General features: G+C 47.6%; 4 non-coding genes across 4 annotated transcripts; all 4 read right to left on the bottom strand.

Moving 5' to 3' along the window:
* Positions 1-2,424: 2,424 nt before the first annotated feature.
* Positions 2,425-2,588, bottom strand: LOC114542803. The gene has a single exon (XR_003689772.1). It is a non-coding gene; the product is annotated as a U1 spliceosomal RNA (small nuclear RNA).
* Positions 2,589-8,390: 5,802 nt separating this feature from the next.
* LOC114542808 lies at positions 8,391-8,583 on the bottom strand. The gene has a single exon (XR_003689777.1). It is a non-coding gene; the product is annotated as a U2 spliceosomal RNA (small nuclear RNA).
* A 6,630-nt stretch (positions 8,584-15,213) lies between these two features.
* LOC114542818 lies at positions 15,214-15,377 on the bottom strand. Its single transcript, XR_003689784.1, has one exon. It is a non-coding gene; the product is annotated as a U1 spliceosomal RNA (small nuclear RNA).
* A 414-nt stretch (positions 15,378-15,791) lies between these two features.
* Positions 15,792-15,974, bottom strand: LOC114542806. Its single transcript, XR_003689775.1, has one exon. It is a non-coding gene; the product is annotated as a U2 spliceosomal RNA (small nuclear RNA).
* Between the last annotated feature and the right edge of the window lie 3,314 nt (positions 15,975-19,288).

The following is a 19,288-nucleotide window of genomic DNA, read 5'->3' as shown; positions in this document are numbered from 1 at the left end:
TTACCCAATTGAATTAGCCAGCTAGGTTTGACCCGCAAACCATTTTCCATTTAAAACAATTAGGACCAAGAAGAAACCGGAATAAAAATTAATGATCTACATTAATAAAAAAGCGTTACCCTTTGCAACCAAGGCAAAGAGTGCATCTTTCAAGTCATCATCAATGTCTTCAATAGCGTTTATATATTCAGGATGAGTATACGCAAAAAAGTTTATGTATGCAGAGTGAATAGTTGGATCTAGCTCTCTAATAAACAAAAGATCTTCCTGAGTTGGACTATCCAAAAGCTTGGGCATTGCCTTCGCGGCATAATACCAGGAGAAAAATAATTCAAACTGAGTATAAGGAACATTAGGGTCAGGTTGTAGATCTGCTGGAAACGGTGGTTGCGTGAGAGCCTTATCATCAAGGAACTCAAAATCAGGGGGTGATGTCAAAGGAATTGCCTCAAGGGCCTCAGAGAGATATGCATCTTCTTTCGAAGTTGTCAACGTGGGATGACGAAAAGCAAAGGCTTTTTTGAAACGCGGCAAGTCAGCCAATACCACCAGTTCGTTCAACTCTTCAATCTCTTTACGATCATCTTCGGTCACCTCAGCAAGAGCTTCAAGTTTCAGCTGAGCTTGCTCGAAGTCAACATAATCAACAGGACCATCCTCGTCCATATCATCAGCAGACGCATCGAAGGAAGCGGAGGCAAGGGATCATCAGATTGTTTGTCAGTTCTTTGTTGCTTAGCAAGCTGTGAGGAAGCGGTGACATGCAAACGCTTCCCAGACTCGACGTTGCGTGGAGTTTCTTCAGAGGAAAGAGACGGAGATAGGTCTACTTGTGTTGAAACCACATCATCAGGAATCGGATCTTTTTGGATCACATCTATTTGTAGCGGACAACGAAAGGGGGAGGCAGGGACGCTGACTTCTTACGTGGACAGTTTCTTGAAATGTGCCCGGTTTGTTCACAGCGGAAACATTGCTGTATCTGGCCCCGGTAAAAAATATTTACTGGATGGTGGTTTAACGTGATGCGGGAAGGTATTGGTTTTTTGGTCCATCTTAACTGTGTAGACGGAGATGCCAATACCTTTACACTCTCTCGACGCATTTTCAGAACATTGCCATATTCTGAGAGACGAGATTTGATCGAATTTTCCGTCGTGCCGTACATAACCCTCGTCAGTTTTACCCATTGAATACTTGGTACAGGCATCAGCTTAATGGGATGGCCTCTAAAAGCCAAACCCTCAGCACGTAGTTCGACAGCAGCTTGAGCTGAACGACAGTGGATAAGTAACGATGATGCACCAGTTTGCATGACATTTTCAATCCACGTAGAGGCGTTTTCCGATTGCTGGCAGAAGTCATAAACGAGTTCTTGTAAAGTGATCGATTTCCCCTCCAGTAGGGACAATTCTGCTAAAAGCCCCACCAAAGCACGATCGGCATGCGGTATAGCGGCCATCCCAATGAAGCGTGCGCACTGATGCACACCAGGACACCACACCACGAACAGCCCGAGACCAGTCAACCACGCAAGGCGATCGATACCAGAGGACTACGAAACAACAGTGAACCACCAGAGGACCAATGGACCACCAATAGAAACCAAGACCAAGACAAAAACAAGCCCAATCTTGATCTTGCACCACAACAATAATTCTTTTCAAAACAGATATATTCTTTTCGAGTAAACACCGAATTCCTTCAAAACTTAGCCAAAAACCGAGAAGCGATAACCGTCTTCGCCTCGCCACCAAGACTTTATTGGCGTCGACGAGCCCGCTCGACCCGGTGGCCGCTGCTGGTGTGGATCGAGCGAGCTGAATCAGTCGCCGGCACGAAGAAGAAGCAAAGCAATGTCGCTGCAGCTCTCGTTATTTTGTGAACGGGTACGATGCGAGGCCGGCGGCCGCCTGCGCTTGCCAAGACGTCCTCGCGGTCACGCTTTGCTGCTGCCGAGCCATTACCGTCGAGAGTTGGGGTTAGGGTTAGGGGAGCTGTTTTTTGTGGTTTTCGGTCATTTGCTTTCACAACAGTTCCGAAAGGTAGTTGGTTATTTATTTATCTACGTCGATGTGTTGTCTCGCAAGAGTTGTGGTGCTGTGGTATGTGCTGATATCGAGACGTTGTTATATATAGTGTGACGAACCTCTCGACGCTGCGGTAGCGGTGGTAGTATATGTATATACAGTAATGGCACGCCTCGTCGATCGGTAGCGAGAGCTGATCAATAGGTGTCGAATTTCAAACGATTTTCCGAGATTCCGATTTTCCGAGTTATAAAATCAAGTTGTTATTATCTTTCACACGCACGCACGCACGCACGCGGCGGCACATTAATAATTGTCGCTGCTTCGCCGTTTTAGACTTGTTGTTTTTCGATTTTTCAGTTTTGAATTATGAGGCTGAACCTCCTAAGGGAGAAGGGGACGAGCGCGAACGCAGGTCCCCACTACCAGAAATTATACGCTCGAGTTACCCACATTAGGGGTAATCGCAGGAGTCAACCCAGTCGAAGTGCAATGAAAGGGCCTCATCCTGAGAGGACCTCCTAGTTGATCAAGGTGCCTCTCGCGTCAGGTAAGTTTTATTTTGAACTTGGTAAATCCTTTCCTACTGAGGAAAGTGCAATGGATTTAACCAAAATCGAGGAGGGTGCGACCGGCACGCAAACGAGCTAGGGGGACGATCCCTACCACCTCTTTAAATACACCCGCTATTATTTATTGACGCGGTGGGTATATTTAAACCTATTAATAAAAATAGAAATAATAAAAATAGAAATAAATTTAATTAATTAATTAAAAGAGAAGACCAGCTTCTCGCCTTCAAAGTGTCCTAAGGTTTTCTTTGCTAGCCATTCTTTCTCGAAAGTTTGAGAATCCGTAACAGAACGGCAACGGCGAGCAAGGACACCAAGAAGAAATTTGATTCTCTCAATCACAGCCTGTAAGATCTCTGCCTCCGTCCGCAAAACATCCCGGAATCGATAGTCGCACCTAGAAACCCATAAGTGATGTTTGACCACCTGAAGCATCCACTTGATGACGATAGGGACGTCGGGACGACGCTGCTTGCAGAGGCCAAACAACAACTCTTCAACGGTGAAGGGTTCCGCATTCTTGTCAACCTGCACGAGATGGTAATGCACCCATCCCAACAGAATTTGAGCGTACGAGCACTCGAAGAAGAGATGCTCCGGAGTTTCATCAGCTGCACGGCAATGGCATTGGAGATCTATATTGCCATCCCAAAAGAAGTAACGAGACGGGAGGCGGTGTAGAGAACTCCATGCGCGATCTTCCAGTTCACATCAACTATGGGTCGGTCCAGGGATGTTGAATGGATCTGATTCCATGTTTCGGACCAGTACAGGACCATATGTTGGTAAGAACTTGCCAATGCAGTGAGGCTCATGCTTAATTCTGTTTCGACCGATGACGTAGGCCGAACGGGAGGTGACATCGAAAAGAGTGCGTGGTCGTGGAGTGGATACCTGAAGAGATGGAACGCCTGATATAGTTCCACCGTCAAAAGTGAACCAGGCGCGTGCGATTTGTTGGTAGTACGGAGGGAGGAGAGACAGTAACTGACGAGTATGGTTACTCGTAGCAAAGAATTGTGCTGGATAGAGAGAGTACAAGAAATAATATAAAAGCTAAAAAAGGCTTCCAATTGCCAGCGGTGAGCATGAAGTAGCGGCGGACCCATTGAACGGAGAACGCCAGCGCTTTCAGTTCAAAGTCTATAACTCCAAACCCACCCTGACTCTTGGGAAGACAAACGGTTTTCCTGGCCACAAGCTCTTTGCGGCCAGACCAAAAGAAACCCCAGACTGCCTTCTTCAAGCGACGACAAGCCCAATCTGGGATTACAAAGTTGTGACAAAGATGCCAAATTTGGCTGAGAGCAAGGGTATTTATAACAGTTGCCTTGCCCTGCAAGGTCAACTGGCGACCCTTCCATGAGGCCAGGCGAGACTCAACCTTCGCGACCGGAGCTTCCCAGGTGCAACGGAATAGTCTCCAGCGCTAAAGGTGGCTCCAAGAAGTGGGAGTTCTTTCACCCACTGGATACCCCATGGCGAGTCTTGGCGATCTTTCCAAGCTCCCAACCAAAGCCCTTCGATTTTGTACGGTTGAGCTTTGCACCAGAGGCAAGCTCGTACTGTCCATAGACCTTGAAAGCAGCCTGAAAGAGCCGTCCGTGTGATAGCAATCGACGTGTCATCGGCATAGCCGGAACACTTGAAGAAAGTGTCACGGCCCGGCAAGGCTACTCCTGGAATATCTGGACAGGCACGGATGGCAACAGCTAAGACCTCGATGCAAAGCACGTAGAGAAGGGGTGATAACGGACACCCTTGTCGAACTCCCCTAGAGGGAGAGAAAAAGGAAGAAGTCCAACCATTGATGACAACGGCAGACTCAATGTTTGTATAAAAAAGGTCGATCCATCGCCGGAAGGAATCGCCAAAACCGAAACGCTCCAGAACCCGCTGGAGGAAAGCCCAGTTAACGCGATCAAAGGCCTTCTCTTGATCTAATGAGAGAATGGCCAAGGGCATGTCTAATCGGTCGGCGTACTCGATGAGATCTCTCACCAGCGAGAGATTTTCCGAGATCGTGCGGCCAGGAATGCCACACGTTTGATCCGAACCGACGATGGATCCCAAAACACGCAACAGCCTACCGCTCAAAGCTCTTGTGGCGATCTTATAGTCCACATTGAGCAGGCTGATGGGACGATATTTTTGGTTTCCAGATGGTCACCTTTTTTATATAAACTATGATGAGGCCACGTCTCTGAGACACGGATAAGCAGCCCTCATCATATGCAATGTTCAAAACACGGACAAGATCAGCTCCGAGGTCATCCCAAAAGTGGAGGAAAAACTCCATGGGGAAGCCATCCGAACCCGGCGTCTTGCCACGTGCCATTCCAGAGAGAGCCCGAAAGCACTCTGGCTGGATAATTTTCCCTCGCAAGATTCCTTGTCCGCCTCGCTGAGGGAGCGTTTAAGGTTACCCAACATTTGCTCCTGTGCGGTGGTGTCACACACCTCGGTGGTAAAGATCCGCTCGTAGTATCGCTGCCACGTACCCAAGATGTCAAAAGGATCGTGATGGATAATGCCAGAGTCGGGGTCACGAATCTTTGTTTAGACTGTTTAGCCCTGTGCTTCTTCTCCAAACTGAGAAAGAAGCTGGACGATTTCTCCCCCTCCTCGGCCCAGCGGACACGAGAGCGAACTTGAGAGGCCTTTGCCTCCCTGAGGTGAATGCCACGCAGCTGCTCCTGCAGCGAGCAAAGTTGGGCAAAAGCAGAAGAATCACCCGCATCAAAGAGAGACTGTAGATCTTTAATTTTTCTCTCTAAATTATTCTTCTCCTTCGACTGACCCGCAGCCTTGGAGCGAGCAAAAGAACGAGTGATCTCCCGCAGATAAAACTTTCCCTGATCCCACCAATCACGGGAAGAACTATATATAGAGAGATCTTCCTGGCCTTGCCAGAAAGACCAAAAGGACCGCACTAGCTTGCCATACTCTGGATCCTCTAAAAGAGAAGTGTTAAACTTCCAAACCTCTGGACCACGAACAAAAAAGTCACCAATGTTAAAGTTAACTAGGAGGTAACGGTGGTCAGAAAAGAAAGAGGGGTGATATTCGCAGCTAACAATAGACTGCTCAAAAATAGTGGGAGCCCACACCATATCAATACGGGAGGAGAACTCTCCCGAAGCATGGTCCAAGAAAAGGTGATGTCTGAAGGGTGAAGGGTCCGCCAAACAGGGTATGTTTGCGTGGCAGAAAGCAGAGACTGTAAAGCTGTAACACTCTCCTGCCTCAGCGAGTTCCTTGATGTTCCAGTGTAGGACCTGCGACGCCAGCGATCTAAATTAGGATCAAGCACGGCGTTAAAATCGCCACCAATGTATGTTGGTGCGAGTCTAGGCCACGCAAGGATGGCACGGAAGAAGATGCCGCTGAGGATGTCCCAGCAGCAGGAGCAGAAGAGCAGAGTAGCATTCCCCCCATTGATTTAGGAGTACCATCCTCATCAGGGAATCGATAATCAATGGGGACAATTGCTGTTTCAGCGGCAGTCACCCGAGGTGTAGCAGGAGGCGATGAGAACTCTCCCTCTGAATCCTGCGAAGAAGATTCTGAGAGAGCCGGTCGAGGTGTAGAGGCAACCGGTGTTCGCTCCGGAGAAGGCAAAGCCTCCGCCTCCGCAGAATGAACAGTGGGGAAACAACCAACTCGGTGTCTACCACCGACTGTCCAAGGACGTCCAAATCGTTAAGGTCCTCCAGATGGTCTTTGAGGGCCTGAAAACGATTAGCTACTGGAATAGAAGGGACATCCAAAGTAGCAGGAGGAGGAAGAGGAACGGATAGAGCAACGGGTGAAACACGCTTCGTCTCTATAAGGGTAGAGCGGTTGATCTTACGCCTCTTATTGATCCCCTTCCGGATAAAGTTATCCTTCTTTGGGGGACGAGGCTTAACCACTCTATGCTCCATGACAGTAACTTCTCTCGAGCAAGAGAAAGTGCCATTGAAGGAGACAGACTCCGAAATTTTGGAAAACTGGCTGATGCATATGGACAGCCCAACCCTACTATCCCTAGATACCTCTGAAGATACCGTAGAAGATATCTCCATTGGCACACCGGAGGTCTGAGGTGGAAAAATAGACTTTGGTAGAGATAGCTTTGCGTTTTGGGCTGGTACATCAACCACAGCAACCCGCTCATTACTTTCAGAGCCAACTGTCTTGCCAGCAGTCTCAGAAGGCTTGACCGAAGATGAACGGTTTGGGACCTTACGCCCTTTATCCTTATGATTTGGGCACTGACGAGGCACATGCCCAAAGGACTTGCAGCCAAAGCAGTAATTTGGCTAGCCCCGGTACTTCACTGCACAAGAAAAGTTTGCAAGTTGAAGCACTGGCGGGATAGGCTTGTTAATGGACATTATCACCATGCGGGTCCCGGTTTTAATATGGGGGTATTTTCGAACAGACAAGTGCTGAACGCTAACCACACGACCATATGGTGACAATGCCGCAGAGAAATACTTATCCGGCATCTGGACAGGGGCGCGGTCAACAATCACCCTAGTTAATGTCTCATATGCCGGAGATGGGGTGATGGTGATTCCCCTAAAAGATAAACCATTAGTTTGGTAGCCAACATTGTAAGACTCTGCCGTAAATTCAACACGAAAACATTTATCTGGCAGGGCCTGCACACACGAAACCCGGTCGGCACCAATGGCATCGATCAATGCTATCCTAACATCCTTGATAGCTTCCTTTGCAATCAAACGTGCTGGAATTTTGAAAATGGATGATGTTTTATTCCATTTGGCAAAATCAGCAGCAGTGAAGTCAGGACAAGACATCGTGAAAAATTAAGAGGTTTATAAACACAGAAATATATACAAATCAACCTCTGAAAAAAAGGATACTAATAAAAAGTATCACCAGAAAGGTCTGTGCCAAATATAGACACAAAGAAATATAGACACAAAAGAGTCCAGCAAAGGCTAGTCCTTTGCCCCCCAAGAAAAAACACACAGAAATAAGGGAGTCCAGCAAAGGCTAGTCCTTTGCCCCCCAAGAAACAGAAATAAGGGAGTCCAGCAAAGGCTAGTCCTTTGCCCCCCCTGGAAAACACAGAAAGGGAGTCCAGCAAAGGCAGTCCTTTGCCCCCCCAAAAAGAAACAACAAAGAAAGGGGTCCAGCAAAGGCTAGTCCTTTGCCCCCCAAATAAAATAAAATAAAATAAAATAAAAAGACCTACAGGGAGTCCAGCAAAGGCCGTCCTTTGCCCCCCCTGAATAAATAATCAAAGAAGAGAAAACAAGGGCCAGTAAACCTAGTGTTCACCCCTTGGGAAAAGATACTCACTAGACTAGACACCCTAAAATTACAAGGTGCCTCTCGCGTCAGGTAAGTATGCTTTTGTGGCAGCGCCGTTGACTTATAACTGTGGCGACGAAGCGTTTCGATCGCGGTCGTTAACGTTACGTAGTGAATAATGTTTATACAGGTACGTACGTTCGCCGTTTCGGTTATCAATGCGGCTGTTCGTAACTGGTTTCCCGATCGATCGAGGAGTCCGGCGGCGGCGGCGGCGGCGGTTCGTCTGAAATGGAAAGCGGCCGTGAGTTGATATGTGAGGTTTAACTCTACCGAAACAGAATTTTAGAAAGAACAATGCCAATTAAGTTATTGCATTGAATAATAATAATATAGAACCGGTTGCATGACTGAATATGAGATAGATAGCTACTAGATTGGATGCTATAGATGATAAAATTACTTATACCGAGGGAATTTTTTGTTTCGATTCAAATGATTTGATTCTTCCCCCGTTGAGGGGAAGAGGGCCATACTCGGATGTAGTGCAATACCGAGACAACCCGTGGCCAGGGCGAAGCAAGCTTCAATCCCAGGGCCGAAGGCCAAAAATCAGTTTAATATATGAGTTAGGCATTGCCTAACATATCAGATATTAAGCTGATAAGAACAGATACTACACTTGATCTTATTTTGGATCGAACGACAACTGGCTTGTCGTCTCCGACGGTGCAATGGAGCCTGAACCCTTCGTGTTGCCACACCCAGGGAGGCCGCTACAAGCGACGCAGATCGACAGAGGTTGTGAGCCTCTCTCCCATGCCATGAAACAACCGTGGATGGTGGATGGATGATGTAAAGCACGTGGTAAGCGTGAAACGACATGAGCGGCCCATGGGCCCAAAACCAGATCGAAAATTCTGCTTCCCGAAAAGGAAGCCCAAGGCTAAGCAGAGACACCCAATAGGGCACCCGTCTCAACCCCGGTTACAAATTGCAATCTACCTGAAAGCAAGCCAAGAATGGCTACTCCCAAGTAGGATCCCTGACAAAACAAAAACAAACATTAAACAAACATTAAACAAAACTGGGCTCACAAACAGGCAACAGCAGTACAACTAGTAAAAGCGACCGCTGTGTCTGCAAAAAAACCGGACTTGACAAAAAAACAGGACAAAGGCTGGAAACGCACGCGGGGGCATGCAGAGAGAAAGGGAGGCCGGGTAGACCACCCCCCTTCCTGGGGCAGGAGACGCTACCTCCATTTACGGGGCAAGGGCATGACCCTATAACCTAAAAGAAGGTATACGGCTTAAAGAGGACGTGCCAAACAAAATTCAACACGCCGTTGCTCGGCTAATCTCCTTACGGAGAAAACACCGAGCCGTTAACCAGAATTAACCGACCACAGGAGGGGTGGGAGTCGACTCTCTTGGACGAGAAGCATCAGAGACCGTCAACAAAGACTTCAGCACTCCCCCAGCAAGCCACTCGTTAGTGTAAAACACTTCACTTGTTTGACGCCGTTGGACCATTGAGACAAATCGGAATGAAGACACGATTTTCTCAACCAAGCCCCAGGGATCTGGACGGATATCCTCAAATTGCCAGGCATTTCTAGCGACCCAGATGTAATGTCTGAGGGTTGCCAAGAGAAATTTATATCCGGCTGGAATTTTGACCGAAGCCGCAAAACCAAACCGGACTTCTGCGTTCGAAAGCTGGCGCCCGAAACGAGGCCAGCGGCTTAACAACCCCTCGAACCAGTCAACCATTTCTTTAGCCACAGGACAGGACTCATAAAGGTGTTGCTGAGACTCCAAAGCACCACAATGACAGTTCATATGATTAAAGATTACTCCCCACTTGGATAAACGGTCCGCAGTTGGCAGGATACCATGACATATTAACCAATTCGTTTTCCATACCGGACGATCGATAAACAGCAGAGATAAGTCCTTCCAAATATTTGGCCAATGGAGTTCATACTGCTGAAACTTGCCCAAACAACGATGAGCCACTGACGGTTGCAATGCTAAGTACGCAACTTTAGCAGTAAGATCAAACAACTGCATTTGTTGATTGTTCACAGGGACCCCATCATTAAGGCCACCTCCTAATCGTAGCCATGCTAGGATGACTTGATGGTAAAAGTCTGGGAGGCGACGTAGAGTTGATGATCCCACGTGCTTGAGGTTGAATACTCGATTGACTGGTTCGGCAAGAAATGCCCGGCGGAGGAAGTGTCGGAAAAAACACTTCCACGGATGCTCTGTACCAACAAGGAAGCGTTTCACCCACATCACCAGGAGTGATGCTAGCTTCAGAGACACGTTGACAACACCTAATCCTCCATTGGAAAAAGGGCTGACAGACCGAGACCCTCTTGAGCCACTCCCCTTTATTGTCCCACACGAAGTCAAACATAAGTTATCTATCCTATGTACCAGATGTGAACTTACCGATACCGTGGAACCCAAGTACCAGAAACGGCTCACACCCAGTACGCATGCAATTATCGCGCGACCTCGGTATGATAACTGACGGCGTTGCCAGGAATGAAAGATTGCTTCCAGCGTTCGTAACGCAGGCTCCCAGTCCTGATCACCCCCTGCGGAGATTCTCGTTCCTAGGACCTTGATGTGGCTGGAAGACCACCGAATATCCACTGGTAGCGAAGTACGATTACGCCAGGAACCAAGAAGTAAACTGTAGCTCCTGAGCATTTGCCCTGATTCAGCCTAGCGCCGCTTGCACGCTCATACTTCGCAAACAAACCAAAAAGTGCGATGAGAGAACCATCGCGGCAAACGAGACAAGACGTATCATCGGCATATTGTGACAGTTTCACGACGTTGTTTCCTCCGGGGAGAGGAAAACCGTCGATGTTTGGATCACCGCGAACTGCACATGCCAAAGATTCCATCACCAAGACATACAATAACGGCGAGAGCGGACACCCTTGACGTACTCCCCGAGTCACCGGAAAGAAATCCGTGAGGAATCCATTCACAGAGACTGCAGAAACCACATCGGTGTAAAGAAGTCTTATCCAGCGCCTAAACGACGAGCCAAATCCCATGCGGTCAAGGACTTTCATCATGAAGGAAAATTCCACACGATCAAAGGCCTTTTCTTGATCCAGGGAGACAATTGCTCCCGGAACGTTGTAACGGTCTGCATAATCGGCGACATCTAACAGAAGTCGCACATTCTCACCACAAAAGCGACCCGGAATTCCACAGGACTGATCGGGCGAAACAACGGTCGCAATTACGGCAAGAAGTCGATTAGCTAAAGCTTTTGCGGCGATCTTGTAGTCCACACACAAGAGTGTTATCGGACGCCAATTCACTGCATCAAGACAATCCCCCTTCTTAAAAAGAAGCGAAATTGCACCGCATCTTAGGGATTTTGGTAGAACACCTTGATGGTAACAGGAGTTAAGCACCTCGACCAAATCTGGGCCCAACAGCTTCCAGAACCGAATAAAAATTCAGCCGGGAAACCATCTACCCCGGGCGTTTTGGCTTTGGACATCTTGGAGACAGCTCTCCAACATTCCTCGATCGTGAGGTCACCTTCACATAACTCCGAATCTTCTGGCGACAGAGTACGTTCTATGCTGTTCAGGAACAGCTCTTGATCTTCTTCAACTAATTCTTGAGATGAGAATAAGTCGAAGTAGAAATCTCGCCAGACGTTCAAGACATCTTTCGTGCTCGTTGCCGTGGAGCCATGTTTCCGCCTAATGGCATCAATCAGTCTCCGCTGACCACGAACCTTTTCCTGTCTCAGGAAATAAGACGTCGATCTCTCCCCTTCTTCAGCATCCTGGATTCTCGCCCGTAACCGAGCACCCTGAGCCCGATGAAGCAACAGTTCATCAAGTTCAGCCCTCGTTTCCTCAAGAAGCACGGAGAGATTGTTACCATCATGGGCCCGTTTCTCGAGATCTTTAAGCTGGACGTTCAACAACAAAATACGTTCGTTCTTTTCCCTAGCAAGTTGCTTTGAAAAATCCCGAACCAAAGCGCGGAGCTTTGTCTTGCCTGCTTCATACCAATTCGAAAGCCGGACAAACCGACTGCGCTCTCGGCGCCAGCTGTGCCAAAATTTTTCAACTTCAGCACAAAAGGCTTCGTTCTGAAGAAGCGAAACGTTGAACTTCCAACAACCTGGTCCACGTTCCACCCCACTGGGGAGGTCCAACTCCAGATACACACAACTGTGATCAGAGCGAAGAAAAGGAGCTATATCTACAACATGGACCCGACCCATCCATCTTTTCGACAGCCAAATCATATCGATTCTAGACCCCTGGGAACCATTCGTCCTCCTCCAGGTGAACTCCTTAACTCCCTGATGTAAAGCACGCCAGGTGTCATACAGTTCGAATGTACTCATCAGATCGTGATGAGTGGAGGCCCAATTGTTTGCCCATGGGGAGTCGGGATTACAACCGAAACGATCAATACGAGGATCAACTGTCGCGTTGAAGTCACCGCACATCAACAAAGGGATGTCAGGATCGATTGCTTGGTAAAGGGACTCAAAAAAATGTTTCCCTTCGGTTTTATCGTTAGGCGCGTAGAGGCACATGACTTGGAAATCACCACTGTCACCAGAGAACTCGGCAACAACGAGTCTTCCCTCATCATCCCTCTTCGTACACTCCACCTGGAATTTAGAACGGTAAAGAATGGCAACACCCGAGGAACGCGCGCTACCCGGGGAACTAACACATTTATACTGGGTGGAATTAGAAGCACAATTATGTGAGTCTAACCAACCCTGGAATTCGGCGATAGAGGTCGCGTGCGTTTCCTGCAGACAGACAATGTCCGGACAGAAACAAGTTAGCCACAAAAAAAAGACAAGTCGAGCATCCAGGGACCACAGTCCCTGACAATTAATTGTTACGATCTTATTGCGATTCTCCTTCATCGGTTAAGGTGGAAAAAATGTTCGGAGACGTAGGAATTACACCGCAGCCGGTAGGTAGCGGGCTTGGGCGAGTAGATTTGCGACCAGAAAGTGGTGAAGCTATAACAGATCCAGACACGTTCCTGCGAGTTTTTTGCACAATCTTCTTCTCACTGGAGGAGGAACCAGAAGATGACGACGATGGTGGTAGGGTAGGCCGGGGAACCAGGGTTTTTTTGGAACCCTCCATTAACTTTCTGACTAAATCAGTACCAGAAGACACCTTTGCTTTATCAGATTCTTGAGATTCAGCTGGATCGGTTGGTGGAGTGACAAACTCAGCAGGTGGATCCGGCGGATCAGCGGGTAAGGGCACGTCTACACCCGACTCAGGGGATGAACGGGACGGATTGGAAGCATCCAAACCGACTGCAGGGTCCTCAGACTCTGCTTCCATGACAGGCTTTGTCATGGAGACATCCATTGCTACAGTCTCCACAGGAGGCACAAACTCGTTTTCCACCACTATTTCCCCAGAAATAGATTGTTCATGGGGAAGGGCTGTAGATGGATTTGTCCCCTTGGGCGGAACCTCTTTGACTACCGGTGGATCATTAGGAGAGGGAGTTTTCGAACGGGGCGGTGGTGGGGGGTGCCACGAAGAGTTACCATTAACCACCTCAGAAAATGACAAAGCATCGTCATCATCTGACAAAACTACACGAGCACGCTTTCGATTGTCCGAAAGAGGAGAAATATCCTTAACGGGGGTGGTTTTGTCTTTCTGAGGACCCAGATCCTCATTACGACGCGGCCCCTTTTTTGTTGGGCAGAACTTGGCCTCATGGCCTGCTTGTCCACATACGAAACAGGATCGGGGTTGTCCTTTGTAGAAGACATTAACAGGGTTGCCTTGGATAAAGATTCTGCTTGGAATACACTGCTTTAGTTCCATTTCCAATACAACCTTAGAGATTGATAAGCCTTTATTTTGGAAGACTTCGAACCCTTTACAACGCCAAAGGGTTTAAGTTCTGCCTCTATGACCTGAGTATTAAGGCCATAAGGAACCCGCTCTAAAACGACAGTTGTCGTTCCCTTTGCAGCAGTCAATTTGACCGGATGACCTCTAAAATTGATTCCATTCGCCACAAATTCGGGAACCTGTTCAGGTTTTACAAGATGGACAATAAACGATTTTGCCGAATGTTGCATTATGTTGACCATCAGGCCAGTTAAACCAGCTGGACCCAACTGGCTTTCAAAGTCATCAATTAGTTCGGTCAGACTAGGTTTCGGTTTTAAGGCCAAGTCAGGGATAGTACCCACCACCGCACGCTTTATCTCGTAGATGGGCATACCAATAAATCAACACACACGAAAAAAAATAAAATGTTACCCCGTCTGCGACAATTTGTCTACAGACGTTGTTGTCCACACGCGACGCCAAGGAAACGCAAAATAGGACAGATAATACCACACTAAGTAAGAGACACCACAGCCCCCAGGCTAGTGGACCAGCGAGGGACCACCAAGGCCCTAGGAGCAGCAACCAAACAGCAGTACACACCAAGACACAGAAGAGAACAGCAACACCAGAAAAGAACTTGAGACCAACAGGAACAGAAAAACACCAACTTTCTTGAATCACTTGAGAACTTGCTTGAAAACCATTATTCTTTTCAAAAAACTAATACTGTACTTAGCCAAAAGGCCGAGAAGCGATAACCCGTCTTCGCCTCGCCACCAAGACTTTATTGCGCCGCGGCGAGCCCGCTCGACCTGGTGGCCGCTGCTGGTGTGCGATCGAGCGAGCTGAATCAGTCGCCGGCACGAAGAAGAAGCGAAGCAATGTCGCTGCAGCTCTCGTTATTTCGTGAACGGGTACGATGCGAGGCCGGCGGGCCACCTACGCTTGCCGAGACGTCCTCGCGGTCACGCTTTGCTGCTACCGCCGAGCCATTACCGTCGAAGTTGGGGTTAGGGTTAGGGGAGCTGTTTTTTGCGGTTTTCGTTCATTTGCTTTCGCAACAGTTCCGAAAGGTAGTTGGTTATTTATTTATCTACGTCGATGTGTTGCCTCGCAAGAGTTGTGGTGCTGTGGTATGTGCTGATATCCGAGACCTTGTTATATATAGTGTGACGAACCTCTCGACGCTGCGGTAGCGGTGGTAGTATATGTATATATAGTAATGGCACGCCATCCATCGATCGGTAGCGAGAGCTGATCAATAGGTGTCGAATTTCAAACGATTTTCCGAGATTCCGATTTTCCGAGTTATAAAATCAAGTTGTTATTATCTTTCACACGCACGCATGCGGCGGCGGCACATTAATAATTGTCGCTGCTTCGCTGTTTTAGACTTGTTGTTTTTCGATTTTTCAGTTTTGAATTATGAGGCCAAACCGAAGGGAGAAGGGGACGAGCGCGAACGCAGGTCCCCACTACCAGAAATTATACGCTCGAGTTACCCACATTAGGGGTAATCGCAGGAGTCAACCCAGTCGAAGTGCAATGAAAGGGCCTCATCCTGAGAGGACCTCCTAGTTGATCAAGGTGCCTCTCGCGTCAGGTAAGTATGCTTTTGTGGCAGCGCCGTTGACTTATAATTGTGGCAACGAAGCGTTTCGATCGCGGTCATTAACGTTACAGTAGTGAATAATGTTCATACAGGTACGTACGTTCGCCGTTTGGTTATCATTGCGGCTGTTCGTAACTGGTTTCCCGATCGATGGAGGAGTCCGGCGGCGGTGGCGGTTCGTCTGAAATGGAAAGCGGCCGTGAGTTGATATGTGAGGTTTAACTCTACCGAAACAGAATTTTAGAAAGAACAATGCCAATTAAGTTATTGCATTGAATGATAATATAGAACCGGTTGCATGACTGAATATGAGATAGATAGCTACTAGATCGGATACCATAGATGATAAAATTACTTATACCGACCGAGTTTTTTGTTTCGATTCAAATGATGATTATTCTTCCCCCGTTGAGGGGAAGAGGGCCGTACTCGGATGTAGTGCAATACCGAGACAACCCGTGGCCAGGGCGAAGCAAGCTTCAATCCCAGGGCCGAAGGCCAAAAATCAGTTTAATATATGAGTTAGGCATTGCCTAACATATCAGATATTAAGCTGATAAGAACAGATACTACACTTGATCTGATTTTGAGTTGAACGACGATGGGCTTATCGACTCCGACGGTGCAATGGAGCCTGGACCCATGCAATCGCCTTACCCAAGGGGGCCACTACTTAGTGACGCAGATCGTCAGAGGGTATGATTCTCTCCCCTGTGCCATGATACAACACGTGAATGGTATTCTAATGGTAATGAATGGCAGTAATGATGGAAATTACACGATCGACGCGAGCGGCCCAAAGTCACCAGTGTAACTCGTCCGCAGGCGAGCTACACTTTAAACACAACGACAGTACAGGACAGTCCATATGAAAGAACAATACGCCGAAGGGACAACAAAATTACAAGTCTCCTTGACAGATGCCAAGAGAGACACGGAGTTACATCACAAACATTGTCGAGAACAACGGCAGTACTTTCCTCTAGGGCGACCACCAAGTCCACGAAGAACAAAAAGACAGCTCGCCGGACACCATTGGCATACCAACGAAGGATGCTGCAGGGCCTTTGAGGTACAAAATAACAAACATTAAAAGGCAATGGAATGTCCCGGGTGTTTAGGAACAAAGGATCTGGGTACATCAGCCAGAACCATGCTCTCTGGACCACAATGTCCGTCCCAAGCATGGGCAACCAAGGAAGCTTAGAAAGACACACTGCTAGCTTGGGGATATTCCGGAAGACCCATCCCCCGACGCAGCCAAACATGATACTTGACCCGCAATGAGAATATTTACATATAGGTGTGCGTTAACATAAGTCATTTTAAGAATGGGCTAAATGCTATAGTTTCAGCCGAGGTGATGGAGCCAAATGTGTCGTTAACTAGCCACAGGTCGGAGAATTGTTTCGGCGAACAGTGTCGATGTTGTATTTTTAGTTGGAATCGAAGAGTTGATTTGATCTTATCTCTGGATATCTCAAACTTGGGAAACACTTTGTCGAAACGATATGAATTTCGAGCGGTCCACACGTAATGTCTGATGATGCCTAAGAGGCAGGGATACACAGGCGGAATTTGAGTAGAGCTTTTGTAGCCAAACAGGATCTGACTGGGAGTGGGGAATTGTGATGCTGGGGAATACTTTCGGAGAATGGCGTGGTACCAGCAAACAAGTTGAAGGGCGAGACAACAGGTGGTGAATATATGGACTAGAGTTTCATTTTGGCCGCAATGGCAGAAGGGATTGACGTTCATGCCGAATCGGAGTAGACGATCTGCTGTAGGAAGGATACCGTGAGCTACCAACCACGATGTATTTCTGACAGGACGAATATAGCGCCATAAGGATAAATTGTGCCAGACCATCGCCCATTCACACTGAAGACCCCAACCACGATACTTCTCCACGCATCGATGTTGTGTACGTTCACGAATTGATAGTAGCTTATAGACAAAGTTGGCTGACAAGGAAGATAAAGTGCAAGAGGAACCATTGGTGCCTTCAATAGTAAATTCGCCATTGATGAACTTTCGAAGAAGCGAGAACCAGGACTCCATAACAGAGCGGTAGAAAGGAGGAAGGTTGACCATAGCATATTTTGGAGGCGTTGCCAAGGATAAGATCTGTTGGATGGAACGGCCAGGAAAGGCAGGGCGAAGATACATTGCAAAATAGATTGCCCACGGTAAGTCTGGATGGAGGACAAGACGCTTTATCCATAATACGTGTAGAGAAACGGCTTTCTGTTTGATGTCAATAATACCAAGACCGCCCAGAGTAGAGTGCTGTGTGACAGAGGAGCGGGCCAGCCATTCTCTCTTTTTTTGCCATATAAAACCGAAAACCGATGAGTTGATTTCCTTAATAACGTTGTTGGGATGCAGGAAAAGGATATCAGGTACCAAAAGAGGCTCTGGCCTAGTACATTTGAAAGAAGAGCACGACCGTGGTATGATAACTTTCGAGTTTTCCAGGTGGAGAACAAGGAGGAGAGGGTTCTGATTTTTGATGCCCAATCTTCAGATCCTGAGTTACGAAGGGATGAGCCAAGTACAGTAATGGAGGTGCTGGACCATAGTAGAAGGATAGGAAGGTCATCGCGACCTTGCCAGGTGCCGAATAGGAGGCCATGTGACTTCTTGGGATTTAATTTTGCTCCAGATGCGAGTTCATAACGATTAAATAACTTGAAGAGGGCTTCTAAGGCAGGCTGGGATAGGACTATAACGGAGGTGTCATCAGCATACTGACAAATTTTTACACGTTTGCTGTTAGGTAGAGGGTAGCCGTCGATACTAGAGTCTTGTCGAATTGCACAGGCAATTGTTTCAGCAACTATGACATATAATAAAGGTGAGAGGGGACAGCCTTGTCGTACCCCCCTAGAAACAGGGAAGAGTTCACTTTGTTCCCCATTCAGCAGGATGCCTGAAAATATTTTCGTGTAGAGTAACGAGACTCAATTACAGAAGAAAGGACCAAAGTTCATTTTTTCGAGAACGTTTCTGAGGTAAGACCAGTCTACACGATCAAATGCTTTCTCTTGGTCGAGAGAGATTATGGCACCGCCAGTACCTCATTTGTTAGCATGATCAACGATATCGTGGAGTAATCTTACATTTTCAGCACTGTTTCGTCCTGGGACTCCACAGGACTGGTCGGGACAGATAACACTGTGGAGGACGCCGAGAAGCCTATTAGCAAGGGCTTTGGCTGCTATTTTGTAGTCGACACATAAGAGGGTGATGGGTCTCCAGTTTTTCATGTCTAATCGATCTCCTTTCTTGTGTAATAGGGTGATAACACCGGATCTTTGGCTGGGGGATAAACATTTGTTCGTAAAGCAAAAGTTCATCATTTCGACATAATCGTCACCGAGGATGGGCCAGAATTGTTTATAAAATTCGGCTGGGAGACCGTCCAAGCCAGGGGACTTATTGGAGGCCATACCATCAAGGGCTTTACGACATTCAGCGTTTGTAAGCTTTCCATCGCGTGGTGTTTTCTCTTCGTCTGACAGACGCATGGTGATACAATTGTGGAAGAAGTTTTGATGTCTGGGGTCCAAAGGTTGGGCTGTGAAGAGGAGTGCGTAAAACTGGATCCACGCCAAGGCAATGGACTTAGCGGAGGATACGACGACTCCGGCAATATTACGTACAGAAGAGATAATTCGTTGACGGGCACGTTTCTTTTCTAATCGGTAAAAGTACGCCGAGGAAGTTTCACCTTCTTCGGCCCATTGGACCTGTGATCGTATTCGGGCACCACAAGCTCTTGCTAGATGAGCAGACTCCAACTCCTCTTGTGTTTCCGAGATAAGTTGCTTGACATCTTCTCCGGCTGATTCACGTCGGTGTACGTGAAATAATGTTTTTCTAGTGATGATATAGTAGCACGGCTTGT

This window comes from Dendronephthya gigantea, unplaced genomic scaffold (assembly GCF_004324835.1).
Source record: "Dendronephthya gigantea isolate DGI-Jeju-01 unplaced genomic scaffold, DenGig_1.0 000401F, whole genome shotgun sequence".
Taxonomy (NCBI): Eukaryota; Metazoa; Cnidaria; class Anthozoa; order Malacalcyonacea; family Nephtheidae; genus Dendronephthya; species Dendronephthya gigantea.
The sequence above is the reverse complement of the archived record's forward strand: the minus strand, read 5'-3'. Positions and strand labels throughout refer to the sequence as shown.